Source organism: Echinops telfairi, unplaced genomic scaffold (genome assembly GCF_000313985.2).
Source record: "Echinops telfairi isolate 266 unplaced genomic scaffold, ASM31398v2 ScPeMD7_7468;HRSCAF=8506_0, whole genome shotgun sequence".
NCBI lineage: Eukaryota > Metazoa > Chordata > Mammalia > Afrosoricida > Tenrecidae > Echinops > Echinops telfairi.
The window spans coordinates 8,786,228-8,793,198 of record NW_022111369.1 but is presented as its reverse complement, the minus strand read 5'-3'; positions in this window follow the sequence as shown (position 1 = coordinate 8,793,198).

Sequence of the window (6,971 nt, the reverse complement as noted above, 5' to 3'; positions counted from 1 at the left end):
CAATTGTTATCATTTGTAGTCATGTTCATTTCAGCGGCCTCATCTGCATTTGAAAGTCGGCGGGCTTTGGCTAAGGATGGCCTAAAAAGAATCAGTGGGCTTGAATGGTGGTGCTGGAGACTATTGAAAGGGCCTTGGGCCGCCAAAAGGACAAATCAGCCTATTCTGGAAGACGTGTGGCCAGTGCTCCTTAGAGGCATGGATGGTGAGACTTCATCTTGCATACTTTGGACATGTTGTCCGGAGAGAGCAGTCCCTGGAGAAGGACATCTCACTTGGTAAGGTGGAGGGGCAGTGACAAAGAAGGCCCCCACGAAGCTGAGTGGACACGGTGGCTGCAACAGCCCGCACATGGGAACAATTGTGAGGATGACGGGGATCACACTATTGCTGTCTGATGGCTATGAGGTCACTATGGGTCGGAGGAGACTTGATGGCACATAAGAACAAAACCAGGTCTCCTCATGGAGCTGAGTAGATCAGATTACAACATTTGGGGATCACCACATCCTTACACAACCGCCAAATAGCTTCGTAACAACGAAACCTCTGACAATCATGGCCAGCTGAATTGACACAATCTTCTCCATGACAGGTTGCAACTGCCAGTCTTTCAGTGAACGGCCCAGCACTTAACGATTGCCCCGGGAACCCAAACTATTCCATCTCCTGGCAACTCTGAAAGACAGGGTCCCACTCCCCTACAGCATTGACAAGGCCCTAGGTCTTTATAGAAACAGATTTCCTCATCTTTCTCGCACAGCAGTGGGATCAAGTCATGGGCCGTTCAGTTAGCAAGCATCAGGCTCCCCATCCCTGTGCTACCAGGGCTCCTTTCCCAACTCTTTGCAGGAGGTAGGTTGTGATGGTGTCAGCTAATTGACTTTACCTTTCTTCCCCCTCCTTTTCCTTTCCATTCTGCCTACCCTTCACTTGATGCTTAGATTAAGTAGGCCACAGGGACCTGAGGTTTTGTGATGCAGGTTTCTGAGAAAGGAGTGAGCTCATTTCAGACAAGCCAACCAGACTCCAGATACTGCATTACTATGTTGTAACTTAAGGAATTCCTCACCATTCTGGGATTTGCTCCATTCTAGGCTGAGGAAGAAAGCAATATAAAATTCACTGTATCCTAAATCACAGTTCTTCGTTCCTTACAGGATAGCTGTATTCTTCTTGGTTAACTTTATTGAACATGACCTCCTGATTAAAGAGGATTTGTAGACTAAGCATTGAACTATTTAAGGCTAAGTTTTTATTTTGGAATGACAGGAATATATTTCAAGATATGTGAGAGGACATCCTAACTGCTAACATGCCCAATATACTACAAAACTAATACTGTTCGAGGACAAAAAGGAAGTACCCAAGACCCAAGTATCAACTCTTCAAAGCAATGTGCCATGTGCTTATGAAACAAGATTCTGTAGGGCACTTTTTACAGCCTGTGATTATCCTGTGATGCAGAAATATAACTCAAATCAGACTCTTAATATACTTACATACAGTACCTTTCAAGAACTATTTCCTCCAAAGGAAATTAGAATTTAGTGATAGTTATCTGTTTCCTTCACTACAACAGTTGCCCGTAAGATAGGATTTGATTTATTATTAGAAGACAGACTGAGGGATGAAGTGGTAAAGTAGGTGATGATTATTGGTGCTTGACAGGACCCGTAAAATCTACAAAGTCACAGAAATGCAAGTCTGCTGGCAATGTATCATCAAAACCCATCCATGGTTGTTGAGTCCATTCATGGGAATCCCCTGTGTGTATCCATGGAATTGAACTGGCCTCCACAGGATTCTCAAAGCCTGATTCTTGGAAGCAGATCAGAAGACCTTTTTTATTCTAAGGCACTTCTGGGTGAACTCCACCCTCTAACTTTTTGGTTAACAGCGTGTTAACCTCTTGGACCACCCAGGGACTTTTAAACTTATAAAGGGGGCTTCAAAAAGCTCATGGAAACATTCCATTATCATTCTATTTGCTTTCCATAAACTTTAAAAAATTCCATTAATTACTTATTCACACCTCAGCATTCGACCTAGTATAGTCAAACCAGACGAGTAAAAGCATGTGTTTCTCTTGATGTCAAAACACCAAACTCCAGACTCACTGCCATTGAGTTCAGACCGACTCATAGTGACCTTTTGAGACTGTAACTCGTCATGGGATTAGAAAGCCCCACCTTTCTCCCTGGGAGTGGCTGATGGTTTCAAACATCTAACCATGCTGTTCACAAGATAAATGCAGCTAACCGTATGCTAAATTCTGAACACCTTGCAGCAAGAAGCAACCAAAAACTTCTCTGCCACAGTCAGCCATACGACTGGTCAAAGCGAGAAAGACAAAAACATAGGCAAGTGTGATCGTTTAATCAGCTCACCACTTGATTGGCTTTCTCTCTTTTTCCCTGGTGATCAGACCAGCATGCTGCTGCCTGAGACAGTCCTTTGCCTCAGCCTTGTGCTGTGCTACCTGTGGGCCTAGCCTGCCTGTGGAACCTGTGACTGTGCTGTGCATTGCTAGAGCTTGAGGCTCCATCTGGACCTGCTTCACTACTGGCCTCTGCTATGCCTCAACTTCTCCTCTCCCTGCTGTTGGCACCTCACCCACCATGCCTGTTGCCTTCAGGTAGACTCTGCTCGTCTTGCCTGAGGGCAGATTCCACTGTCTGCTTCCTTGACCTTGGATCAGCAGCCATTGTAGGTTGAAAGACCTTCGCTCTATTACTATTCCATGAAAGTGAGTTGAACTGAGTCATCTGTACTGCTGTGTGAACTAACTAGTTGTTGTATTTCTTCTTGCTATATAAACCTATCCATATATATATATATATATATATATATATATATATATATATATATTCCTAAAATATTATCATAAGTGTCCTGGTTTTGTTTCTCTAGGGAACCCTGCCTCACACAGAAAGTATGTGGGTTTTTTTTGTTTTTTTTTTATTTTTATTTTTTTGAAAGTATGTTTTATCTCTGATCAAATCCTGGAAAGAGAAAGAAAGCAAAATGAGCAAATTCTTTGATATACTCACTCCATTTGTCCTTGTCATTCAACTTCAGATCCTGTGCACATGTTTGTGTGTGGTGTAAGCATACGTGTATAAAAACAAAGTTAAGTTTTACATTTGCATTGGGAATATCAAACTAAAGATATGAGTATTTGTTAAACTGGAATTATTAGGGGGAAAATTCACTGATTAAATGAATATTTTACTTAACCATTAATATTAGGACTCCTTCAGTGGCAAGTGGCTGAAACTATTCTAATGCATTTAAGCTGAAAATAACGTTATTGGTTATAATGTTGTCGTGTCCAGCATCCTCTAACTTCAGGAGGGAGAGATGAGAATCACCATCAACCCCAAACTCGTCCTGCTTTCAGGTGACCAGATTTAAAGTGGGACACCATTGACCGGAGCGGGGGTGGGGGTGGGGGGTTCTTGATTAAAAATTTGGTCTATATGGACCAAATAGACCGTTCCCTAGCTTATCGTGCATTCTTTCCAAAAATCGGGACTTTTAAAAAACGCCCAAAATCGGGACTGACCCGCCAAAAGCGGGATGTCTGGTCACCTTATGCTAGGTGGAGGTCATACATACCTCCATTCTCCAGCACGTTCACCATTTCTGACACCAATCAGGCCCCACAAGCAGCATTCTTCTACTTCCCCACTGGGTTCAGTAATTCATTGCTGTGGCCACACAGGACTCACAGACCATACTCATGACTACGGGGTTTATTAGGGAAGAAACGGGCTACAACTCAGGATCAGGATTAATGTGGAGGTACCAGGATACAGTTAGAGGAGTCAGGGTACAGATAAGCAATCAGGATGGCTTTCAAATTAGACAAGCGCCCAGAGGACCCTCACTCTGCCAGCAAACTTTCTGCCTGAAGTATCCTCACTCCTTGCGCAGGGAAGCCCACCACAGCCATCTTGAGTTCATCTGCTGGTTCCTGCTGCTGGCACTAGTGTTGCCAGCTGGTGCACCTCCCACCATTTCCAATGTGGCAGCTCATGCACGCTCTCTTATGTGTCTAGGAGGTTCTCTGCAAGTTCCCCCAAGGTCTAAAGGATGTGAACTGGCCAAACCTTCTGATAGGCCACAGCCACCTAATTTGCATAACAATCAACCAATCCCTGCAAACTGTGGAATTTTTATAGTAATCTCTTAGATGTGGTTAACTAATAGGGCCCTTCTAGCCATAATCCCTTATGTGATGTATTAAAATTCTAACCTTCACACCTGTTATTGTAATCTCATTTTTAGAGGGGTTTCTGTTTTGCTAATGGACAGCAAGAAAGTGGGATATATTTTGAGTCTCCACCCTAGTAGAAGGTGAGGACTCAAGGCATCGCCTTTTACTTCCTTGGGGGCATGGTCTGATGAAAGACAAATCCACACCTCCATGTAAGAATGACCGATGGCAGAGTGGAGACCCAAAGCCCAGCTGTAGACAATTGGACATCCCCTCACAGACGATGGGGTCACAAGGAAGGCACGAGCCAGCCAGGGTGCAGTGTAGCCACCGATGAAACACACAACATTCCTCTAGTTCTTTAATGCTTCCTCCCCGCCACTATCATGACCCTGTTCTACCTTACAAATCTGGCTAGACCAGAGCATGTATACTGGTACAGATAAGAGCTCTCCACGACACTCAGAATCCAGGACAGATAACCCCCTCAGGACCAATAATGAGAGTAGCGGATACCATGAAGGTAGGGGGAAGGTGGGGTGGGGGGAGTGGGGATAAAGGGGGAACTGATTGCAATAATCAACATAGAACCCCCCTCCCCCCAGCAGGACAAACAACAGAAATGTGGGTGAAGGGAGACAGGATGGTGTGAAATATGAAATTTAAAAATAATTTCTAAATTACCAAGGTTTCATGGGAGGGTCCAGGAGGGAAGCAGAAAAAAGAGAAGCTAATACCAAGGGCTCAAGTAGAAAGAAATTGTTTTGAAAATTATGGTGGCCACATGTATAAATGTGCTTGACACAATTGATGTATGGATTATTATTATGCGAGCCCCCAATAAAATGATTTATTGAAATTTAAAGAAAAGACATGCACAGTAGAGACAACCTCTTGGTTTAGATAAATCATAGCTTTGCCACTTTCAAGCTGTTAACTTTTCCGTTCCTCAGTTTTCTCATCTGCACAGTGGGGGCCAATGGGTTATTATGAAAGTTAGATATGTTACGTGTAAAGCATTTAGAATGTTTGACATTTACTAAAAACACTCAACAAACAGTAGCAATTATTTTCTAAGAACAAATTAAAATCTTTCAAAGTTGGAAATATCCAACACATTATTTTAAGAATTTTAACCTCCATACATTTTAATGCCAACGACACTAGCATTTTCTGAATCACTTCAAAGGTTTAACACCCGTCTTGGCTACTTTCTCTCTCCACGGTCTGCCTTCAGTCATTGCTGCCCACACATGTGCACATCCTCTGTGACCTCCTCCCTCCTCTGCCTGATACTAAACACTCCTGACTTACCCCAGGACGCCCTCCCTTGATCTCTGGTTCTAATTTCAAATATTTCAGATCCTAACTGTATCTTAGAACACAAATCTGTGTAAGCCAGGTCAATTGCTAGAAAAGAACATCGTGCTTGTTGAAATAGAGGGTTAGCTACACCGAGGGAGACCATCCTTGGAGAAATCGATTGGCTTAACCACCATAACGATGGACATAAGCATAGCAACACTCAGCACAATGGCACAATGTTTCCTTCTGTGACAAGAAAGGTTCCTCTCTTTTGGGATTCATTCTACAGGTGAACACTAGGTGGCGACATTCCTAACCCGTGCTGTTGTCTTAGAACTTGGTTTCACATCAGAGCCAATGGTCAGAACCTCAAAAGGGGAATGTATGCTTTGTCTAGTTTCTTAACTCTTTTTCTTAATTATTATTTTAAAATAATACAAGTAACTGTATTTATCTAAAGAGCTCTTTAATGACTTAGTCTTGAAGCAGAAATCCCTTCTAAACATTTGCATGATCACTAAAAGCTCCAAACCAAAACTCATTGCCATTGAATTAATCGCTGACTCATAGTGACCCCATAGGACAGGGTACAACTGTCCCTGTGAGTTTCCCAGACTATAACTGTTTACAGGAGTTGAAAGCCCCAACTTTCTCCCCAGAGCAGCTCGTGGTATCGAACTGCTGACCTTAAGGATCACAGCCCAACTCGTAACCACTATGCCACCATGGCGCCTTTTCACTAATAACTAGATTTTTTAATTCAGGGATTTGGATTTTTTCCCCCCTAAAGTAACAGAAATCTAAACTGTACCTATTTGTTAACCTTGTCGCAGTCTATGTGTGACGCTTTTATTCTATTTACTTCTCTGAGATAATGAATACCTTTTTATTTAACATAAGACACACATGCAATAAAGTCAACATGGTATTATATATGACATCTATAAAGAAGATTGCATATATTTATGGTCTTTCTTCATAGACCTTCCTTATAAAAATTTGAACTCAGAGACTGGGAAAACAACAGCTGAGAATTTCCTGATAATGAGAATGGTGGAAAGCATCTCTTATGAGATAATTATCTTCTAAATCTCCTGACCAATCCCCCTTAGTAAGTTACAGTGTTCACTGGGATTTCATCTCGATAGAATAAAAACTCCATTAAGTAAAAAATTGAACACACATCATTTAGGATTTCAAGATTTTAAAATGGATGAAAGAAATGAATAAACTAAAGAGAAATGGGGAAAGTCAGTTATGACAAAAAGTCAAAAATCACCATCATTAAAAATTATAAAATCCCTTTTCCTTCTGAAACTAGTGGGAGTGGGGAGATATACAATGTTTTCTTTTCTTCCTGCCTTATGCCTTGTTTTGGAGAGAGTACTTTAACAGCTTGAGTTGAAATGCTCCTTCATATATAACTTGGACAAAGGTTTTTTCT